The sequence below is a fragment of the Gymnoscopelus microlampas genome, assembly GCF_963454915.1.
Source record: "Gymnoscopelus microlampas genome assembly, chromosome: 7".
NCBI classification, from domain to species: Eukaryota; Metazoa; Chordata; class Actinopteri; order Myctophiformes; family Myctophidae; genus Gymnoscopelus; species Gymnoscopelus microlampas.
In genome coordinates, this window is record NC_139944.1 from 34,094,103 (window position 1) to 34,119,102 (window position 25,000).

A 25,000-nucleotide genomic window follows, 5' to 3' on the forward strand; every position below is an offset into this window, starting at 1 on the left:
AACAAAACACATTTTTATATCCAGGACAACACAGCATTAAGCCAAGTATCACACAACATCTAATAACAATGACATAATAACAACACAGCAACTCCATACAAGGTAGCATCACTTCAAAACAACACCCTGTATCCCAATTGACCAACACATGTCCACAGCAGTCGCCACTGACTGCATAGGACACTGGTTCTCAACCTGTGGGCCGGGGGCCCACTTGTGGGCCGCGAGGGTATTGCAAGTGGGCCCCCAACTAATTGGCAGAACACTACGATTTTAATGATAAAATAACCAGTGGTAATAAGAACCCTAACCTTTTCCAATATTGTAGTCCTGACACAGAAAACCCAACAACCTAAATGTTTCAACGGTAAATAAATCAGCAAAGAAAAGCAAACCGCTGACATGCCAGGCCTTAAATGCCAGATTCAAATGTGAGTGTGGAAAAGAGATGATTAAAGGTCAAGAGGTAAGAAACCAATTATTTGCACAAGATTAAAATGCTTTCTAAATTTGGCCCAGATGTTAATTGAGCTTTGAAAGTGTCAATGAGTGCATACATACAGTACAGTACATACAGATAACAGTCAGTACAACAGAGGGCCAACACATTGCAAACTAGAACGACGGGGCTTTGGCTCTGGCTAGCTTGTCATTTAGGCATCATCACATCAGCGTCTAGTAGCACCAACCAGTGTTGCCATGTCTGCTTATTATAAGCGACTTTGGGCGACTTTTGGCATGTATTTTCTGTGAAGTCGCTTGTAGTTGCTTATTTGGGCTTGTTTCCTAATGTTGTTTAAACTAGTGGTTCTCAAACATTTTCATGTCAAGGACCCCCAAATGAATATGTATTTTTCCACGGACTCCCCCCCATCTAAAAATATATTGTGCCAGGGACCCCTGTACCAGATTTGGTGTTAAATGACCCCAAAACATATTCAAAATGTTTAAAAATGTTTTCAATATTTGTTTGAAAATGGCAGATCTACGAGCTCACAACGCATCGCATTGTCAAAAGTGCTCATGTGCAATGTAGCCTGACAGACCGTTGTGGGTTCGAATCCCGACGGCCTTTGCTGCATGTCACTCCCCATCTCTCTCTCCCCATTTCCTGTCAGCCTACTGACCTAGCAATAATAAAGGCATAAAAAATAAAAAAAAATCCCCAAAAATAAATTAAAAAAGTGCTCATGTGGCCTGATAGTCGCTTCTTTTGGGCTTGTTTTCATAGACCTAGTTGCTTATTTCTTTTGCAAAATCTGGCAACACTGGCACCAGCATCTGGGCGCCAGTGCACCCACATCAGTATGTGACTGTGGCAGACATCCTCCGTCAGTCTGACAGTGTCAGCACTGTAACTGTAGCAGACATCCTCCATCAGTCTACCAGTGTCAGCAGAGTGACTGTAGCAGACATCAGCCAGTCTGTCAGTGTCAGCAGAGTGACTGTAGCAGACATCAGCCAGTCTGACAGTGTCAGCAGAGTGACTGTAGCAGACATCAGTCAGTCTGTCAGTGTCAGCAGAGTGACTGTAGCAGACATCAGCCAGTCTGACAGTGTCAGCAGAGTGACTGTAGCAGACATCAGTCAGTCTGTCAGTGTCAGCAGAGTGACTGTAGCAGACATCCTCTGTCAGTGTCAGCAGAGTGACTGTAGCAGACATCAGTCAGTCTGTCAGTGTCAGCAGAGTGACTGTAGCAGACATCAGTCAGTCTGTCAGTGTCAGCAGAGTGACTGTAGCAGACATCAGTCAGTTTGACAGTGTCAGCAGAGTGACTGTAGCAGACATCAGTCAGTCTGTCAGTGTCAGCAGAGTGACTGTAGCAGACATCAGTCAGTCTGTCAGTGTCAGCAGAGTGACTGTAGCAGACATCAGTCAGTCTGACAGTGTCAGCAGAGTGACTGTAGCAGACATCAGTCAGTCTGACAGTGTCAGCAGAGTGACTGTAGCAGACATCAGTCAGTCTGACAGTGTCAGCAGAGTGACTGTAGCAGACATCAGTCAGTCTGTCAGTGTCAGCAGAGTGACTGTAGCAGACATCAGTCAGTCTGACAGTGTCAGCAGAGTGACTGTAGCAGACATCAGTCAGTCTGTCAGTGTCAGCAGAGTGACTGTAGCAGACATCAGTCAGTCTGACAGTGTCAGCAGAGTGACTGTAGCAGACATCAGTAAGTCTGACAGTGTCAGCAGAGTGACTGTAGCAGACATCAGTCAGTCTGACAGTGTCAGCAGAGTGACTGTAGCAGACATCAGTCAGTCTGACAGTGTCAGCAGAGTGACTGTAGCAGACATAGAGCTGTCACAATTACACATTTAAGTGCCCTGACGATTGATTGTCACTCAAATAATTGCAATTGACGATTTAATTGTGTGTTTGGCATTGAACATTGGAACATATGCAGGGGTGCACATAACTTTTTAGGTCTGGTACGCAGAAGAGCACCTGGAGATGTGACTTGGTGCGCATGGTCCCGTCCCGTTTTGTCAACGGGGGGGGGGGGGGGGGTTCAGCACGGTGCCCACCGGACAGTTTTGTCAACGGGGGGGGGGCAGGGCGAGAAAAAAAAGGACGCTCTGCTTCTAAATTCCGCCGATTTTTTCTCACGCTGTTAGGGAAAGCCCCCAAGGTTGGTGCCCTGTGTTGCTGCGCTGATTTTATCCACCAGATTGGGACGTTCACGGCATATTTTGCACCATTACGCTGCGTTCATCATCGGTGACGACGAGTGCCTCTAATAACAGCCGCTGCTGGCTGCGTGCACTTTGCTAAAAAATAAAAGCTTGAAAATTCCTGTCCCAGCTGTTGGTGCTCAAAAGCGCCTCGCGTCGCCTGATGTGGTGCGCATTTTTTATTTTGGGTGCGCATGCGCACCTGCGCACCAGTTATGTGCACCCCTGAACATATGAAGCCTTTTAGGCTTCGAAATCAAAAATTGCACAGGGCAGATATGACAAATAACTGAAACATGCAAATAAATAAATAAACTATTGCCATTTAATAATTTTGTAAAATAGCTGAAATAGCTGATCTACTGTACAAGCTTACAACGCGTCACTAAGTGACGCGTTGAAAGCTTGTAGATCTGCTATTTCTGATTTTTAAAATATTTGAAAAGGTGAAAATGTTTCAACATGGAAACGATTATGCAAAAATAATTGCGATTAGACAATTGTGTAATAATTGCGACAGGCCCAGACATCCCCAGTCAGTCTGCCAGTGTAGCACTGGGCCAAACACAGAGCTCTCTGACTCCATGATCATCTAAACTCCTAATCCTGTCTTGTCCCTCAGAGCGATGTTGCAAAATACACCATTTCAAGTCGGGGGGGGAAAACACTCGTATCGCTGTCATTGTATTGTACTGTACACTGGGGCAAAGAAAACAACCTTGCCTGAGTCACATTGATTCAAGTGCAAATAGCCTGATTTATTAATAACCAGCCACAAAAATCCACTAGGAAATGTAAGAGAGAAGAGGTTTGGGTATTCATTTGAGTCTCTTGTTCTTTTTTGTGTTTGAATAATTGCTACCACTTTCACATTATTATTATAATTGTTTTAAATACAGTAGTTATATTGGGCACACCACATTATGTTGTACTGTTGTGCCATCAACGATGAGTCAGCTATAAAACAAGACAATGTCAAAAGCTAGTACAGACCAAATTATCATGACATCAACACAACTGGAAAAATATTTTCGGGAAGATAACACCTGCAGTGTTACATTGGAGCAATTTTATTCATTAACCAAGCTTATTTCTGGAAGAATAGGATACTTATGATTGTTATCAAGTCTTATATTTTGTTCTCAACATCCACAGGTTGACAAACTAGACATAGCTAATGTTCTGGACACTTTATTTTATATTGTGAAAACATTTTTGTTGAAAAACATTCAAACATTCTGATCTGGTCTATATGTCCGGACTATGTACTGTATGATTGATGCAACTTGGGCTGCGCAAGTTAATCCAAACTTTTCAAATAATGTCTCCAAACCTCGCTACAACACCTATAACCACCACTACAAATAATAGGATGTGTCCACAAACTATACAAAAAAACACACTCTGACTTTCACTATCCAAACTGATGATAATAACTGGGGAGGGCTGGGGGGGGGATTTAGAATAGAAGATTCTGGTTACAAAAAAACATATATATTTAGTTTTTACTTTGAATTGAGATCATTATTGTAGATTGTAATCTTTACTCACACATTGTACATATTTTTTCCAGTTCACACATCGGAGTGATGAGTGAACTGCAAAACACCAGTGATTAACACTCCTACTGTAGATTCCTGCAAATAATAGCAAAAAGGTTGGTTAGTTCGTTGCTAGGCCAACCAGCATCCTACAGCATACAGCATAGCCTGTAGGGACGATTAATCGTATTTCTTTTTAGGGCAACCAGCCAACCAGTGGTGTAACATCACTCGTCAGAGACGTTATGCATTTGTAGTGTTGGTCGGACTGCTGCGGTCCATCCAAAAAGAACAGGACTGTTTATGAGAAAGATTCTTCAATTAATCTGGGAACCACTTGCCTGTTATTGGAAGAGGGAGTGGAGGACGGTACAGCAAGATATACAGTGGGGTATCTCTAAGGTGTACTAGAAATTGGACTGATTACTTCACACTATAGGCTCATTCAAGCACATCAACCATTGTATTGCATTATTTTTGGGCTGTGGATGTGGATATAGTTCTCTTACAATGTGGTATCCACAGACGTGCACGCATTCCACTCCAGCGCTTTCTGCAAGACAGGTTGCAGATCCACACTAATCTCTTCCAACAGTAACAGACATTTCTTTCCAAGAATTGAAGCACAGTGGGTTGTCTTTGAAGGCCTTTAACGACTTATAAAAATGTGGGTATGAGACGGATATATCCTCACACAACCTCTCCTCAACAGAGCGACTGTTCTGTTCCACATCAGTCACCTTACATGTACGCGCATGAAGTACGCACAGTCATTAACCCATTAAGACCGGGAACGCATCTGTGTCATTTTAAGATTTCTTTAGCAATTTTTTTTTTATCGTGAATATTTGTGCAAATCTTTGAATATATATATCTTTTAAAGACAACATTTTTAACTCAAATCTTTGCTTCTGGGAATCTACAATGTATTCTAAATCCTAACAGTTTTTTGAAAAAACTTATGCTGCTATAATATCAGTGGTTCTCAAACTTTTTTCATGTCAAGAACCCCCGAAATTATGTATTTCGCCGCGGACCCCCATCTCAAAATATGTTCCAGGGACCCCCCAGAAGCAAAGATTTGAGTTGAAAATGTATATATATATATATTCAAAGATTTGCACACATTTTCATGTTTTTTTTCCAAAAGTAGCAGATCTACAAGCTCATAGCGCGGCACTCGGTGCCTGTTATTTTTGAATAGCCAAATAAATCAAAAAACTAGAAAATGTGCTCCTCGGAGCACAGGTCTCCGCCAGCACTGTTCCTGATTAATCCTGTCTTACCTCACTTCAAAAGATATAAATGATCTTTTGAAGTGACATACCTATTTATAGGACTCCATTTCATCATGCGTCTCGCTAGCCAATCAAAGCACACCCTTTCAACATATTGTCACGTGTCACGTGAAGCTTGACCAATGTTAGCTTGGTGGACACACGGAAGGACGAGAACAAAAACATAAGGTCTGTCTCAATTCAGGGGTTGCAGCCTCCAAGTGCACACCCTAGGTAGGGTGGGTAGGGCACTGCCCCCTGGAGGGCGCATAGGGCATACACTCTGCCTGTGAAATGGGACAGCACTTCGCCGAGTCGAGTCGAGTGAACCCGGAAAAAGCCGAGCGTCCACCACTGTTGTTTCTCCGGCCTTTTATTTTTTACTTCTAAAAAGCTTTAAAACTTCTTTTTTGTGGTACGGAATTTACTTTTAAGATATTTTAGGATAGCATTAAGTTGTTTAAACTTCATACATGTGGTCAATTAATCATGAAACTATTTAAAATAATAATTTAGAGAACCGTCACGTCGGGTCCTGGGGCGACCAGTGAAACTCATGTAGCCGTTGAAAGCAGCTTGTTTTCGGCCTGACTCTTCCAAATGTCCCGTTGCTCCCACGGTTGTCTGCGGAACGAACTTGATGGGATTGACAGACCCACTTACAACTGTAGCCCATTGGTTCTCAAAGTGGGGTCCGGGGACCCCCAGGGGTCCTTGCAGGGGTTCCAGGGGGTCTTCCACAAAACGATTTAATTAATATAGCGACGTCACAATAATTTTAACCACTTTAACCATATTTTATACTTTGGCTATTCAAAAATAGCAGATATACAAGCTCATAGCTTGAGCTTGCAGATCTGCTATTTGTAGATCTGCTATTGTTTGAATTTGTGCAAATCTTTGAATATATTATTTGTTAAGCAAACATTTGTCACTAAAATCTTTGCTTCTGGCGGTCACTTGAACAACATATTTTGAGATGGGGGTCCGCGGCCAAATACATATCATTTTGGGGGTCCTTGACATGAAAATGTTTGAGAACCACTGCTCAAGTCTATTTGTTCATAGGCCATGTTATTTATCGTGGTTGATTCCACGCTCTTTATTGTTATAATATTCATTCAATTGAATTAATTATGTTCTGGTTTTGTCATAACGGTACGATGTCCGACGTAACCTATACTGTGTGACTTTGATGGGTTAGTTCATTGATGGGTTCAAAAATAGCAGATGTACAAGCTCATAGCTTGAGCTTGTAGATCTATTTTTGAATTTGTGCACATTTTTGAATATATATTTTGTTAAGCAAACATTTGTCACTAAAATCTTTGCTTCTGGGGGTCACTGGAACAAAATATCTGGAGATGGGGGTCCGCGGCCAAATACATATCATTTTGGGGATCCTTGACATGAAAAGGATTGTTTTACATTCTTTTGCCCAACAAAAAATTCAATCAGTCAGTCAATCAATCAAACAAACCACTGCTCTAGCATATTTGTTCATAAGGCCATTCTATTATCGTGGTTGATTCCTCGCTCTTTATTGTTATAATATTCATTAAATTAATTATGTTCTGGTTTTGTCATAACGGTCTGATGTCCGACTAGCTCCAATCGGAACCTCACCCTCCGCTGTATAGCTCCGAGATGAGGTTCCTCGTTTATCTCTGCCGTTTGGTTGAAAAATCTCCGCACATTTTCCACTTTACATGTTTCTTACCTCTTTCTGCACATCGTATCCAAAAAGTAAAGGTTTTCTGAAATGCTCACAGATGTTTGACATTTTAACGTACCATAAAATCTATCCAACGAGTTGAAAAAGGCACTTAATTCGCCTCTCTCCTCCGCCGGTTACATGTTTTTAAGACATTGCGCAAGAGTTGCGCCCATAGAGATAACATTACTGATTCCCCTACTGGTCAAATGTTGAATTGCATCTTCTAATGCATAATATTATTGAACCGGCTGAGGAGAGAAGCGATTTAAACACTTTTTTCAACTCGTTGGATGGATTTTATGGTACGTTAAAATGTCAAACATCTGTGTGAGCATTTCAGAATACCTTTACTTTTTGGATACGATGTGCAGAAAGGGGTAAGAAACATGTAAAGTGGAAAATGTGCGGACATTTTTTCCCAAGCCCAGCCAGCAGCCACTGGGTGCAGCATATCAGATGCGTATCAACGTATCAGATACGCTGTTTTGAACAGTTTTTGAAGGTATACACTACCAATACTGCAATATAAAAATACTCTGTTACAAGTAAAAGTCCAGAATTAAACATTTACTTGAGTAAAAGTACAAAAGTATTGGCATCAAAATGTACTTAAAGTACCAAAAGTAAAAGTACTATTTGAAAATAGCCGATCTACAAGCTTGTGAGCTTGTAGATCAGCTATTTTCAAATAGTCTAAAATAGTGTTAAAGTGGTTAATGTGTGTTTCATTATATCATAATGTATCTGCAAAGTATACTAGTAACTAAAGTTTTAAAATAAATGTTGATAGAGCTGTTTTTCCTCATCACCCACACAAAGTACCAGACACTTTCATAACGGCAACATAGGAAAGAAGACTCTAATACAGGCAGCCATGAAGATGATGAAGATGAGGATGGTAGATGATGATGGTGTGACAGCTCTGACCGGTCAGTGGTCAGTGGTCACTGCGTGGCACTGAAAAGAATGGTTATCGTAGAGAAGAACACCGAGATGTATTGTTCTGAAAACAGTCCGAGATTAACCTCCTAGTGTTATGGTTAACATACCAGGCTGAACCCATCAGAGAAAAACAAAGTTAGTGGGACTCTAAGGAGAGAGTGTTATCTCAAACAGAGCCAGCTCAGCGGCCTTGCACAGAAGTAGAATAGGAGAAATAGAAGCATATTATATCAGAGATGACATTTTAAGCAGGTTTCTGACACTTGACAAATTATTATCAACAAGATTAACTCTATCAAATGTAGTGGAGTAAAAGTACAATATTTGCCTCCGAGATGTAGTGGAGTAGAAGTGAAAGTATTGGAAATTGGAAATACTCAAGTAAAGTACAAATACCTCAAAATGTTACTTAAGTAAACATGTTAATTATTCCAGCTACATGATATGATCATATTAGTCCAACACAATTCAAACAGTGCAAATTGATTTTATTTCAAATGCAGGGAAACATTACAGTAAAGTGCCTTCTGTGAAACTCTAATTAAAAACACATTTCATATAAACACTATCAATGTTAACATTTTCTAATGATGAGGGTACACAGTCTTTTTCTGGGCTAAACAGGGAGTCCCTGTCAGTGTTGTTAGACCTTCTCAACCAGGAACAGTGAAACGGATGGGGTGCAACATATGAAGACCCTGGTGTTTGTCCTCGAGGTAGCAAGTAGAGCATCATCTGGGGTGGTCCACTGTCCACCGCATCGTTCATCAGGTGGGTTTGCAAGGCTGACCCAATAGACGGCTGCCATGTCACTGTGGATGGTTTTAGAAAGAGGCAAGAATAGCAAACCTATTACAAACGTTTCCTAAGGTAAACATACAAAACATTTTATAAGTAAATGGGAATCAGTAGATATATACATTTGTTCTACTTGCCTGTACTTAATAGTCATGGTCCATGGGCACCTCCTCCAGGCCAGACACCTCCGCAGTCAGCTGCTCCCGCCACAGATCGCCACTGACTGCCTCAGACACCCTCTCCCCCTCATCCTCTCCCTCATCCTCTGGGGTCACAAATTAATATCACCAGCATCCATGCAGATGTTGTGGAGAACTGCACATGCTGTTATGACCTGAAATTATATGAATGGGGGGGGGGGGGGTATATTATTATTATTATTATGAATTCAGGGGTCGACATTATAAATGGCCCAGTGGCCCGGATGTACTTTTTAAACCGTCAGGGCCAGCAGAATGCAACAAGCACTTGCCCGGTGGGGCCAGTGAAAATAATGCCTTGAAAATAAAATCAAAACATTAACATCTAATAATTTCACATAATTTCCCTGTACTACTGTGTTCTGTTAACATATCTGTAAACTCGAGCAGGGCAGGCTCACAGAAGAGCCTTTCCCCGTCATCCTTGGACCCCCTCGTTCATTTTCAAAATGTTTTTAAAACCACCAGTATTCGGTCAAACACCAGGTAAAAACAAATACAGAAAGAAAGTTGCCAGAGTGAAAAGCAGAATGAGACGAAAAAGAGGGAGAGAAAGTTTCAACCACAATGGTGAGACTAGAATTGGCTTACATAAGATAAGTTAAAAGCGAGCAATGTAAACAGTGCATCCACTGTGCAGCCAACTGTGTCAGCCTACATGGAGGGGGAGAGAGATCTCCCCCTCTGGATAATAAACCGCCTACCTGACAGTAATGACAGTTAACCTAAAAGCTAGCGTTAGCTATTCAAAATCAATCGTCTCCTGTCCTCATCAACATTAATAGGCTAACAACTTTCTGAGGGTGAGAGACCCGACTGCATTCCATAGTAGGTCGTTCTGATGTTTTTGAATGGCTGTGGGTGTTGCTTGAAATCGCAGATCTGAAAGCTCACAACACGTCGCATTTGTGACATACTGTGAGCTTGTAGGTCGTCTGTTTCACAGTTGAACTGCAGCAGATCATTATCATACAGTGTTGCCATGTAAGATTATTATAAGCGACTTTGGGCTTCTTTTTTTGTTTACTGCTTGTAAATATTGGGCCTTCTTGGGCCTGTTTCTAAAGTGTAGTTGTATATTTGGGCTTGCTTCCACATTTTTTTTATTATTATTTAAACCAGCAGTGGTTCTCAAATATTTTCATGTCATGGACCCCTTAGCTCTGGACTGGTCCATACTAGTGTTAGAAGGAGTTCTCCAGCTCCTTCTAACGACCAGAGCTAATGGACCCCAAAGATGCATCGGCTATTTTCAAATAGGTATATAGGTTTAAAGTGCTCATGTGGTCTATAGTCGCTTTTCATAGACCCGGTTGCTTATTTCTCTCATAAAAGCTGGCAACACTGATCATACACTTCAGGGTCTAAATCAGTGGTTCTCAACCTGCATGCTTTTTGGGGGGTCCCCAGATGACAGTAAAGTGACAGTTTAAGACTTTTAAGACCTTTAAAAAAAAAGAGGAAAATAAACTATACTATTAAAAAAATAGCTGATCTACAAGCTTGTAGATCTGCTATTTTCACAATATTTATCTGTGGAACCGAGTAAAAAAAATGTTATGCCTCTACTCCTACAATTCCAAAAGCCTGTCAGGGTGGGGGGTCCCCAGTTCAAATGATCATTTAGTACATTTTTAATTCCGGACTTTTACTTGTAACAAAGTACTTCTACATTGCAGTATTGATACTTTTACTTAAGTAAAACGTTTGAGTACTTTTCCCACACACACACACACACACACACACACACACACGGTACTTACATTTGAAATTAAATTCCGGGGCACTGGGGGCTGGGGCCAGTATGGGGTCTTCCTCCACTGTTGAATGCAATAAAAACATTACTCAAAAAGGGCTCTTACGCTACTAACGACCACAGTTAATCCACAGCTGAATTTGACCATTAACAAAATGTAAAACAAATACTAGTCGGACTCGTGACATACAACCCTCTACATTTCATGTTTAAACACAACAATTACACCAGCCGTATAATCTCAGTAATGTTTAACCACTGACTATCTCGGGGGGGGGGGGGGGGGGGGGCATTTGAAAAGGACTACCCCGAAAACAGCTGGCTGTGTTCGGGTAGAAGAAGCACCGCTGGCCGCGGTTTAACGTTAAAGTAGGCTCGTTCACGATACATTTACCACATATATGAAGTTTAAACAACTACATACTATCCTAAAACATCTTAAAAGTACATTCCGTGACACAACAACACTTTTAAAAGGTTTTAAAACTTACAGCTTTGGTCCACCATTAAGGCTGGTTCAGGCTGGCTCCAAGTTCGTTCCACGGACAACCGTGGGAGCAACGGCATGTTTGGAAGAGTCAGGCCGAAAACAGGTTGCATTAGACGGCTACGTGAGTTTCACTGGCCGCCCCAGGACCCGACGGGACGGTTCTCTGAATTCTTATTTTTAAATAGTATCACCACATATATGAAGTTTAAACTACTTAATGCTATCCTAAAACATCTTAAAAGTAAATTCCGTGGCACAAAAAAGAAGTTAGAGAGAGTTTTAGAAGTTTAGATGGACGAGAATTTATAGCGGTGAAAAAGATGGCGGCCGTTCAGAAAATTTTCCAGTCAGCTCAGTTCGCGTTGCATTGTGGGACTCGGCTGTTCACCGAAGTGCTTGAAGCGTACATCGCGTGTACGCTTGGAAAAGGGGGAAAGTAGGGCACATTCGAAGGGTGGATTTGAAGGGGTCTTCGAAATGGGACAGCACTTGGCGCGCCACTGTGACGTCATCGCCCTTAAAATCCGCACTTGGAGGCTGCAACCCCTGAATTGAGACAGACCTAGTGTCTCCTGGCGGAGACAACAATTACACACAGATGCGTTCCCGGTCTTACTGGATTAAACCTGAGGGGCACACAGATGTCTGAGCAGACATGAGCCGGTCTCTAGAGGTTTGTGGCTATGCGGCCGCACACCTACGTCGCAGCTCAGATCCGACCCATATGCCCATATATGGATATCTCAGTATCAGTCAGTCCTTGTCCGTTTTATGCCCATTATGGAGATCCCTGATGTTATCAGGATATGTCCATATATGGGCATATACGCCCCCTTGTGCGCCCATACTGCATGGAGCATGGGCTGATTTGTTTGCCCCCGATGCCATGACGACAGATTGAGGTTAGACAACACAATCCATATTTGGGTGTAGCTGTATTGGGAACTCCTTATAATATAAGGAGTTCAACAGGGGGTCCGGGACCCCTAGGGGGTCCTCAGAGCTACTATGGGGGGTCCGCCAAATCTTTGTGTGATAGGATTTCGTTTTTTTACATTAACCACTTGAACCCTAGAATTCCTTTTCTGAATGGAACATTAGCCAAAAATAGCAGATCTACAAGATCTACGAGCTTGTAGATCTGCTATTTTTGGCAAAGAGGTATAGGTGTAGACTGTAGAGGGAAAAAAGAGAAGACTAAGGGAAAAAAAAGTTTAATCTGAAACACAATTTTTACCATTTCCTGAAAAGTAAAAGTTTTGGATATACAAGCTAGATTTCCCCCCGACAGTGACGTCATGCTCTCCTATTGTACAGTGCTTGTGCGAATGGCTGTCATCCGAGGCTGATCTGAGAGTGTAATTCAAAGGGTTGAGGCATGCTCAGCAGCACTCTGCTTGGTTTTAGTGCTCTATTTACACTGGGTTCAACCTGCCCGCCCCCCTTTATGTGGGTGGTGATGCTTTTTGGACCCTTATGGAACTGTAACCTTCAACTGTGTCTTAAGACATTCGCTCTCACACAGAGTGTGCGTCGTGTTAAGTAGGTACTTCTTTATTTAGAAATGGAATGGAACAGAAGGGCTGTGGGTGAAACATTTACATTTTCTTATTCAGACTGAGTGACTAAGAATGAGAAAGTAGGCAGGAGGTCACTGTCTCTGACATGGCACATATTGCCGTTAATGGTTGCATTAATGTGAGAGCTTCTTGGAGCCATTTGCATGGGTCTCCCTGCCACCCACTGCATGCCCACTGAGTCAATATTATCAGCTTCATGCCAAGTGAAAATGTTTCTAAAACTAAATATTTCCCAAATGCTAAAATGATTAGATTTTCTTCCTTTGACAAAGAACCGTAAGTCTCTTTTGTTGAGCAAAATGGATTGAATATCAAGCAGTTGTTAGGACCACCAGGGAATATGAGCACCCATAGTCCGATTTTGGGGACGCACGCGCTTGTTTCACGCACATGATCTGGCAACCCGGTCGCCAGCGACCACGAAACGTGCATGTGCACGTACGTGGCTGCACATGCATGCGCACTTGACCACGCATGCGCAGTAACGTCGAAAAAACTCCCGCCGTGGGGTTAAACAGAGGTTCGGAAAAAAGGCTATTAAACTCGGATTTGGGTAAAGTGTCAAAACGGGCGTCGGTGTTCCGTGCACAAGCTGATGGTCAATGGCTGTGTGCAATGCTCCAGGCACTGAGGAGAACCGGGCAGAAGAGCACACACACACACACACACACACACACACACAGAGTCACAGAGCTTTGTAGAATTATAGGATGATATAAGTACTTGGCATCAGCTGATATGGGGGAAAAAAATACATGTAACAATCAATACACAACTGATTTGAACAAGCATTTGTCCATCTACAATGTGTGTGTGTGTGTGTGTGTGTGTGTGTGTGTGTGTGTGTGTGTGTGTGTGTGTGTGTGTGTGTGTGTGTGTGTGTGTGTGTGTGTGTGTGTGTGTGTGTGTGTGTGTGTGTGTGTGTGTGTGTGTGTGTGTGCGCGTGCGTGCGCGCGTGTCCACAGCTGTACAAAACCCCACCGGTGACAAATCCTTCTTCACAGCGTGCATGATTGATTCTGAAGGTGTGAATTGGACTTTGGAAGTAATGCTACCGCGACTGGGGGCGACAAATGAGTTTGTGTGACTCGTGGACCCCCCCTGAGGACTGGCATTTCCTTTAATTGCTGCAAGGGGAGAGCGTTGTCAGCATGCCGAGGCCGGAGTGGTGCTGATTACCCAAATGCACCCCGCGATATCTTAATGGCCCGGAGGCATTCTTTCTCAGCCTGCACGCCGGAGAAGCCATGGTGGAAGAGAGATTGCAATCTCGGTTTGCTTCAATTAGGAAATTAATTATAACCGGTTGCAAACTATTGTAATCCCCTTTTTTTTAATGTGCAGACAATTTCTGCACTAACCCTAAGCCTGACCCTGAACATAATCCCATGCTGTTAACAACAAAAAGCGTAGTGAGCAGTTATGCAGCCCCGGCGCACGCAGGCTCTATGATCCATGATGACAGGCTAATGCGCGCTTTGAAATACGATGCCCACTACTTGCTGTTGTTCTGTGCAAATTGAAGGAGGCTGCAGGGGCCGGGGCGGAATGAGACACATGAGCAAAGAGGAGAGAGGGAAACAGTAAGACGGATAGAGGAGAAGAGAAAGACGGAGAGAGTTATAAGAGAAGAGTGAGAGAATGAGATTAGAGGACAAAGAAAAACATGTAAAAGAAGGGCAGAGAGAGAGACAGCAGACAGAAAGAGAGCCTCTATTTTATGGTGGGTGAAGGTTTTGGGGGTGTGACAAAAAAATCATTTATTATGAATAATTGCCGGCAACACTATTCATACAGTTGATGCCTCATTCACCCAGGTTGATAACCTTCTTTGTCGGTGAAAAAGAATCGTGTCACTTTATGGCATAATATTTGCGTACTGAGTGGATGTACAGTAGGCTATTTATTTTCGGGCAAATCAATTGCACGAAAACAGCGCCCCGGGTGTGGAAGGACCTTAAGGAGAACGTGAGAGCAGCAGAAAAGATTACAGCGAGAGGAAAGGGAATATTTTGACCGCAGACCGCTCTGGCACATGGAAGGGATGGCGATTTGGTCGTTCATCTCCCTCCCATGCCTCCACTCCATTCCCATCGTTCTCCCCTGATCCCTGGACTCTAATTCTGTCTTCCCCCATGACAGAGAGCGGCCCGGACCCCGGTATGCCATCCATTATGCATGGATGAGCTTTATTGCATTATGTTTTTTAGGCTAACACACTTAGCGGCCGCGACGCCGCGTAGCATGCACACACACACACACACACACACACACACACACACACACACGCACACCAACTCTTTACTCCACCAGCCCTGTGAATAATTCAAGGCCAGGGCATTAGGCTTTGGAAAAAGAGGGGCTTTAATCAAAGGCTGCAGCGCCCAATGCAGGAGCTCAACACAGACCCATTGGCAATGGCATCCACTCTGGCTCGATGATGATGACGCGTAAAAAGGAAGTTGAATTATCGCGCCGGAGGCAGACTTTTTTTCTAGAGCACTCATGAGCCGCAAAATATTCTTGAAATTGGCTGTTAGAGCCTTTTGTTGTATGTGAGGGCGTACTGACATAATCACATCGTGAGCTTTAGTTCATACAATAATTGAACAATTTGGCCATTTCTAAACATATGTAGTTAATGGCATTTCACACAATATGCCTTCCAAGATGTGTTTTTTTTTACCAGATGCAGCAAAGAGCAGTGTAAAGCGTCTGTTCTTGGTGTTTGTCATATCCACCAAAATAATCAGGATGATGTTCTTAGCCCTAACAATGTGCTCACAGACCATGGATCATTTCTGTAACACCTATCAGGCTTCAGCGGCTTAATCCGCTAGATTCCTCATGTACTGTGGACAGTGTTGGCTACTACGTTCATACAATGATGGTCACTGTGGCTCCCCTCCAATTGTCTAAAGCAGTGGTGCTCAAACTTTTTCATGTCAAGGACCCCCAAAATGATACGTATTTGGCCGCGGACCCCCATCTCAAAATATTTTGTTCCAGGGACCCCCAGAAGCAAAGATTTGAGTTGATTTGACTTTAAATATATATATTCAAAGATTTGCACAAAATGTCACGATTTTTAAAAAAATGGCAGATCTAGCACGGCTTGTAGATCTGCTATTTTTGAATAGCCAAAGTATAAAAGGTTTAAGTGGTCCCCAGTGGTCCCCAGACCCCACTTTGAGAACAAATGGCCTAAAGTAGTGGTTCTCAAAGTGGGGTCCAGGGACCCTCAGTGTTCCTTAGGGGGGGGTTCCAAATGGAACTCGTCTATAACTCGAAGAGTTATGGTGGTCTATAGTCTCTCCTGCCTTAACGAGACCACCACCATGGGTAATGGACCGAGTCTGGTGTATAAGAAGGGCATGTAAGCTGTTCTGAAGATAAATGGAAGGCTTCCAAATTATGGTGCAATTTCACTGCCATGGAAGAACTTTTAACCCATTAAGACCTGAAGCCGATTCTACAAAATGTCTTGTAGACAGTTTTCTGAAAAACGTATGTTTCTATATCAATGGTGCGCAAACTTTTTCATGTCAAGGACCCCCAAAATGATATGTATTTGGCCGCTGACCCCGGGTTACCCTGTCTTAATGGGTTAAAAGAGGTGAAACAGACTATAAAAGAAGAAGAAAGATCGAAACGCTTATCGCCGCCGCAAATCCTCACAAACCCCAAATTGCAGAACCATTAACTCTCTTACCCGCCGCCCTTCCCGAATTCCAATGAAGCCTTTTCTATTTTAGATGTGTGACACTATGGTCCTTTGTCATCGACAAAGCATTAGACCAAATCATCCCTCTCTGTGTACTCTATCAAACACAGTGAGGTGTATCAAACTTTTAAGTCTTTTTTTATAGCGTACTGATGATAATTAATGACATGAACTCCTTCTCCTCTCCTTTAGATGTGATTTTTTAAAAGAGCCTTTTTTTATCTTCTGATGTTAACAAGTCACCGTCTGCAGGTGTTATTCCTCCAATTTCTAAATCAGCTGTTATTCAAGCACTATTGAAAGAAATTAACCTTGACAGCAACAATAATTTTAGACCCATATCCAAAATTGCCCTTTCTTTCCAGGTTTTTTTATTTTTTATTTTTATCCCACAATTGTGCAACCCATTTTTTCACCCAGTGCCAATTGCCTATGTAATCCTGGGCGCTACTCCACCTCTGCCAGCCAAGGGAGAGCCTTGCTAGCTCCTCATGCATTGAAGGAGGCATGAGCCCAGGCTCATGCCTCCTTCAATGCATGAGGAGCTAGCAAGCCGCTTCTTATCACCGGCCAGGGGGGAGTTTTCCCGGTAGGACGTAGAGCATGGAAGGAACACGTTATTCCAACCAGTTCCTTTCCCCTCCATCAGGCACCCCGGCTGACCAGGGGGAGGCAGTATAGATTAGAGACCAGGATTACTGCATGTTTTTTTGTGAGGTTACCTACCCTAGGGGACACGGGGAGAACATGCAAACGTACAGAAAGGCCCTTTCGCCAACCCCACCTAGGGTATGGGCACTGATGACACGGAGGAGAAGACACGCCCCCAGCGCCCACAGCATCCCTGGCGGGAATCAAACCCAGGACCTTCTAGCTGTGAGGCGACAGCGCTACCGACTGCGCCACCTCTTTCTTTCCAGCTTACTTCTTTTATGAATGACCACTCACTAATTCAGTCTGGTTTTCAAACTCATCCAGTTTTAAAAGTGTTAAATGACATTAAAGGATGCACTCAGATGCCAGTTGTTGGTGTTGCCAGAACTCTCTCTCTCCATTTCTTTCATTCAGCGATGCTCAGACTTTCATCATGCTTTTGTCACCAATCTAATTCTTTCATTCAGCGATGCTCAAACTCTCATCGTGTTTTTGTCACCAATCACCTTGATTACTGTAATTCACTGTTTGCCGGACTGCCCCAGAAATCAAACAACTGCCTCTAACTTATTCAAAACACCACAGCAGTGGTTGTTACAAGAACCCAAAAATATGAATGCATTTCCCCTCAATTCTCACTTCATTGACCCGGCACTCAGAATGTATTTTAAAATCATAATGTTTGTAATAAAATCACTGAACGGCCTTATACCCCCTTCTTATATCTCAGACCTTCTCGCCCCTTAACCCCTGTCTCATCGTCTTCTTGTAATCTCACATCCGCAGACAAGCTGTTGCTCTCTGTCCTCAGAACAATGCTTATAAAGGTAAAAAAGGTTCCACAGGGAGTACAGAGGGGGGCCTTAATGGTTTAATGAACATTTTGATCCAGACAGTTGTGCTGATCCACCCTTTTGTATTTCTCATTTGTCTTTCTCCTCTTTCGATTTTCCATTTTTCTCCATTTCCTCTTTTTCCCACATGCAATTGCCCGTTCCCTGACCATTGCTGCGCAGACAGCTATAATTACTATTACTATTATCGATGTATCACTGTCTCACTGCCGTTTAACGACACACCGGTTACAACAGGTCTAAGTGGGTTTTAAAAGGAAGCTCAGATCAGCTCCGCCCTCATGGATATGAATGGTAAATCCACCATTCTGATCCATGTGGAATTATAGTTGACTATTAAGGTTAACTTTTTACCTATTTAGTGTATGTATCACACACACTGGCCCTCATTTATCAACGCGGTGCAGCCCGAATAATGAGCGTACGGCGAGATCACCGCACCTTTCGGCATTTATCAATATATCCTGACGTGGGCTTCATCCTACTTTACGCTGAGATCTCACGTCTGGTCGAGACCAGTTGTTGACGTTGGCTGCGCCCGTTTATTCCATTCTAGACCTGCGGAGCAGCATTGTCTGACGGTCTGACAGGCATCTGGACACATATATCCACTCCTAAATGTATATCTACACTAATAAATAATCCCTGTGAAAATATAACATTTTATAAAGTAATTTAAACAAACTGCTTTAACAGTCATTCGGTTGCATTGGCTATTTTCAAAATATACAGCGCTTCATGCGAGCGCATTTTCGGGACTCCCGACGATCATTTCATGGACTACAAACTTACAGTAGCTTGTCCTATGTTATGGCGTTATGTCATAGAGAGTTATGAAGACTACAACCTGGCTGGGTTAAGGATATAAACCCGACGCTCCAATCTCTTATTAACGTGGCGGCACGGAATCACTTCCAGCCTGGCCGAGTCTGACTGCTTTATTCTAGTGTAAATTGAACGCGCACTGCTCGGTATGGGGTAAATAAATTAATATACAAACGTATTCCATTCATGGCGATGTGATTGTTGTCATAATATGTCATTCATATAGGCTACAAGCCTAAGTGACAAAGATACCGCTGCGGATTACATGAAAAACACAGGCGGGCGCGTGTGTGAGTGTGTGAGAGAGAGAGAGGGGCGTGTGCGTGTGTGACGAGGCGATCGGGGGAAGCTATTTCTTATTGGCTTTTCATGTCTTTGGTCGTATTCTGGTTCGCCTTCATGTCGTAAAATCGGGGCGTTTTGAGAATATTTAAGGGCGTGTTATTTAAATGACGCTCGTTTTCAGACGTGAGATTTATCAAAGCCCCGACCTGATGTACGCTAGGATCAGCTGTTTAGGATCCTTTGATAAATGTGACTTCGACGTTGGTGTACGGCCGAATATATGGAAAAATATACGCCGGTTTATACGCTGCGTTGATAAATGAGGGCCACTGCCTTTGCTTGCCATGGGTGAAGGTAGATATACATTTGCATGTATAAGGCAGACCCCCTGCAGTCCAGCTAAAAAACGATGCTGGATCAGTGGTTTTCAACCCTTTTCATATCAAGGCCCATTATTTATTCTGCATTTGAGCCACAGACCACCATTTGATGAGATTTAGCCTCTCAGACAAAAAACGTTTAATATTTTGTTATTGTTGGATGAGATTTTGTCCATAATTCCATGCTGTATTGATGTTAGTACCAATAGGAGAGATTACAGCAGCAGATGTTTAACAATAATTTAACTCTTGAGAACGTAAAATGAAACCAAATGGACCCGTAAGGGTCCATTTGGTTTCATTTTACGCTCTCAAGAGTTAAAGATCTAAAAGGGTCCATGTGGTTACCAACTCTCCATCATTTAGCTGGGGACCACCTGGAACACCCTGCAAGGACCACTGGTGGTCCCCGGACCACTGGTTGAGAACCACTGTACTACAGACAACATCCTCTCTTATCTATAACCCCTACTTAACTCCAAGCATCTGTCTGTCTTGCTCTCTTTTTCTTTGTGTCCATTTCCTTTCTGCATTCTCTCCAATCAAGTCTCTCTTGCTCTATCAACCCTCCTGTTTGTGCACACATTACAGTCATTTAGCAGACGCTTTTATCCAAAGCGACTTACAATAAGTGCATTCAACATAGGTAGGGAACAAAACTACTAATCACCAGAGGTCTTAAGTGCATTTCCTGTAAAAACAAGCAACCAAGGGTATACCTAGCGCTAAGGTAAAAGTGCAATATATCAGCTACCTACTTTCATAAACACATGAGATAAAATAGCCAAATCAAATGAGCACGAGCTAATAGATCCAATACAACAATACAACAATAGTTCCTACAACTAGTTAACAACAAGTAGGACACGCACGCGCACACACGCTCTGCCCATGCCCGCTCTCCCTCTGTGCCTTCCCCCTGTTTCTAAATCTCTCCTTATAGCGCTCTCTACAGACCCACATCATCCCTCTTTTTCTCTCTTTGTCTCTTGTCACTTTTTTCCCTCCCTCTATTCTTGTCTCCCTGCACCACTCCAGGCCTAATCACGTTACTTGTTGTTATTCTCCTCATCCCCTGTGCTGCCTCACCTTTTCTTCTAATTCTGCTTTCCATCTCACTGCCTCTCTCTCTCTCTCTCCTCGTCTCATTCCCTCTCTTCTCCCTCTCGCTTTCTCTTAATCCATTCATTCCCGGGAACGCATCTGTGTCATTTTAGATGAACAATTATGCAAATCTTTGAATATAATATAATATTTTTTAAAGCGAACATTTGTAAAATACATAGTTCCAGGGACCTCCAGAAGTAAAGATTTTAGTTACAAATGTTTGCTTTAAAAAATATATATTCAAAGAATTGCACAAAATAATGTTCACGATTTTTCAAACTATGAGCTTGTAGATCTGATATTTTTGAATAACCCAAAGTACTGTATAAAATAATGGTTAAAGCAAAAAATGACACAGATGCGTTCCCGGATTGAATGGGTTAATCTATCACTTTGAGAATGGTCTATCAACCTCTCTCTCTCTCTCTCTCTCTTTCTCTCTCTCTCTCTCTCTTTCTCTCTGTCTCGTCCTGTCATCCATCTCCTTTCCTCTCTCTGTTCTCTGTCTGTTCTCCTCTGGTACGTATGTCTGCTTATCCATCACAACCAACCCCCCCCCGTCACCACCTCCATCCGGTCCTCTCTCTCTGCTATTTCACTCTCTTTGCCTAATATATCACATTCTCCCTCCTTGCGTTTCTCTCCCTTTCTTTTTATCTCCTCCTTCTGCCATTCTCTCTCTCTCTCTCTCTCTCTCTCTCTCTCTCTCTCTCTCTCTCTCTCTCTCTCTGTCTCTGTCTCTGTCTCTCTTTCCGAAGGCAGCACAGTCGGGCGTCCCTCGGGGGCTAATCCTGTTGGAAATGTTTCAGGGAAAGCGGATTATCTGTCGGGAGGGAGCTGCACCATTTTTTTTTTTGAAAGTTCGCTCACACTTGATTAAATTAATTATTGTCCTCTAAAATACCCCCTTGTCTATTTTCTTTTCTCCTCATGGATATCACTTTAAGATAAATAACAAATATCCCCAACAATATAATTGTGATTTAATTGCTTCCACTTATTGGGTCCCCGTGTGTGTGTGTGTGTGTGTGTGTGTGTGTGTGTGTGTGTGTGTGTGTGTGTGTGTGTGTGTGTGTGTGTGTGTGTGTGTGTGTGTGTGTGTGTGTGTGTGTGTGTGTGAATTGTGCTGAACACCAGCAGTATGTTTGTTAATCCTTTTACAGTATGTACTTATGTTTGATAAGTGCACACAAACTATGCAGTACAATTATTAGAGAGATGCACGATTAATGTTTCTTCATATCAGTATCAGCCGATATTTAACTAAAAACATTGGTAAAAACAGCAAAATAATCCTGAAATCTTTGGCCAATGTTGTATTTTATTTTGGTTTGAATGTGGTGCTGAAAAAGCCTTTTGTGATGAAAAAAGGTTAAGTAAAAATAAGTCACACCGGCCAAGGCGGTTGGCGTAGCCTAACCGTCTGGGCATCTAGGCTGGTAATCCAACGTGACAGCATGTCGCAGGTTTGACTACCGATCCCGACAAACCTTTGCTGCGTGCCCCCCCCTCATCTCTCTCCCCATTTCCTGTCAGTCTACTGTTCCTATTAATGAAGGCAGAAAAAGCCCCCAAAAATATCTTCAAAAAAATAAGTCACGACTTACTAAATGTAAGATGTTTAGATTGATATGTGCATCAGTAGGCCTAATACATCAGGCAATAAGAATGCACCATTTTTTAGAAGTCTGCATCTGCACCCAGAATCACAGTTACTGTATAATAGATTAGATGTAAGGTAAACCCCACTGGACACTTGTATTACAATAATCAATTTGAACAGTGGTTCTCAACGTCAGTGTTAATTTTGACAGCAAATTCTGATTTAGACTTTTGAATAACACACCATTTAGTTTTAGTCCTATTTTAGTCTTCTGAAATTGTTTAGTCTTAGTCGACTAAATATCAAAATCTTACTCTTTTAGTCTTAGCCAACAACATGAACACTGCTCAACGTGGGGTTTGGACCCTCAGGGTTCCTTGGGAGGGTTCCAATGGTCTGTAACTCTGAGAGTGTACAAATGTAACCAAATGGAAGCTTATGGCAGGTCCATTTGGTTATTATTTGTATACTCTCAGTGTTATGGGGGTAATTGAAGTTAAACAGTTTGAGAACCACTGGATTTGAACATTCAATGAATCTTTTATCGGATTTCCGACAAAATATAAACATCGTGCATCCCTAATATACATGAATCATGAATGTTGGCAGTAGTGTGTGCTGTTGACAGGACTGTGCAGGTGGCAACAATATTTTTCTGACAGGTTGATTCATCCCCACTTTTAATTGACTGCTGGGCTGGCTTTGCTTTGCCGTGGCCTCTGTGTGCTTTTGGTTGTATCCTATCCAGACAGAGACTAATGCCTGATGGCCTCGCTGCTTTCATTATTTATTACTGAAGTGTCAAGCTGTCGCATGCTGCCAGTGTCATGGTTACAGCTACAGTACAGTCAGCACTGACACACTGGTAGTTACTCTGTGTGTGTGTGTGTGTGTGTGTGTGTGTGTGTGTGTGTGTGTGTGTGTGTGTGTGTGTGTGTGTGTGTGTGTGTGTGTGTGTGTGTGTGTGAGCGCGCAGTGGTGGGAAAGTAACTAAGTACATTTACTTAAGTACTGTACAATTTTGAGGTATTTGTACTTTACTTGAGTATTTCCAATTTTCAATACTTTTACTTCTACTCCACTACATCTCGGATCCAAATATTGTACTTTTACTCCGCTACAATTATTTGAAAACTTCAGTAACTAGTTACTTTGTAGATAATGATTATTATTAAAAAACATACATTAACTCATTCCCTGCCTAGAACGACTAAAACGACTTCTGTTTAAAGCCATGCCTGCCTAGAACGACTAAAACGACTTTTTAAAAAAATTAAAAAAATAAAAAATATTTTTTTTTTAAATATTTTTTTTTTACATTTTTTTTTTTTTTTTTTGATTCAAAGACCAAGGAGATATGATTTTTCGAAGATATAGACTCCCATCCACTTCCTTGTTAACTTAAAACTTAAAAATTCTGTATCTCGGCTCCTGAGTACTTTTTTTTTTCAATGAAAAATCTTGGCGGTGTTCAAACGGGCCAGAAATAATTCTGGCAGTGAATGAGTTAACCACTTCAGCCCTATATACATTTCGGCCATTTGAAAAAAAGCCTATCTACAAGCTCACAATGCATCGTTGTGAACTTGTAGATCTGCTATTTTCAAAAGAGTTCTATACGTTTGAACTTGAATTCTGCATAATGAGTACTTTTACTTTTGGTGCTTTAAGTACATTTCGATACCAATACTTTTGTACTTTTACTCAAGTCATTTGTTAATTCCCGGACAGAGTATTTCTACAATGCAGCATTGATACTTTTACTTAAGTAAGAAATGTGAGTACTTTTCCCACCACTGTGTGTGTGTGCGTGTGCATGCGTGTGCACGCGTGTGGAAATTGTGGGCTTGCTGTTCATAGCCCATGAAGAGCAGGTGCAGTCAATGAAGCCTTAATTGCAGATGGATAGGAATACAGGACAACCTTGAGGTGGAGATAAACCCAGATTACCTTGTTACCCTCATTTGTCACCCTCCACCGGGTTCTTCTTTCTCTCCGTGCATCCGTCTTTCTTGTTCTGCTTATTTCTACTGTCTGTCTTCATTTCTCTGTCTCTATCTCTCCTTCTCTCCCTTTTATTTTATTTTTCTCTCTTTGCATCCTTCTCTCTCTGAAACAAATCCCACCTGAAGGGATATAGTGTGTGAGACTGGAGAATAAGAGCTGATGTGGCTCAGTCTCTATAAACTCTCAGCTCAACTAGAGACTAGAGGACAATCTCACAGCTTTCATTGTTACGACTGCGTTGGAAACAAGAGGAGAGTTTTACAACCAGACTGGGGTGTAATAATGTGGATCTCCGCCTTCATACGGTCAGTCTTACATCAGTCATCTATAGCAGGGGTACTCAAGATTTGTAGTGCCTCTGATCTACAGCATTGGTTCTCAAAGTGGGGTCCGGGGACCCACTTTGAGAACCAATGCTGTGGGGTTGCCGATCTACAAGCCGGCTTGCCGATCTACATGTGGGCTTGCCGATCTACAAGCCGATCTTGTGGGCTTGCCGATCTACAAGCCCACAATGCGTCGCGATGTGACGCATAGTGAGCTTGTAGATGTGCTATTTTCAAATGGCCGAAATGTAAGTAGGGCTGAA

At 42.4% G+C, this 25,000-nt stretch overlaps 1 protein-coding gene and 1 long non-coding RNA gene across 4 annotated transcripts in view; both read right to left on the bottom strand.

Annotated features, from left to right (window-relative positions):
* magi3b (membrane associated guanylate kinase, WW and PDZ domain containing 3b) overlaps positions 1–25,000 on the bottom strand; it is a 305,615-nt gene that overhangs the window by 155,515 nt on the left and 125,100 nt on the right. The window lies entirely within an intron of this gene.
* Positions 8,626–10,949, bottom strand: LOC311048801. Its single transcript, XR_014601118.1, has 3 exons — positions 10,910–10,949; positions 9,084–9,280; positions 8,626–8,960 (listed from the first exon to the last, which is right to left on the bottom strand). It is a non-coding gene; the product is annotated as an uncharacterized lncRNA (long non-coding RNA).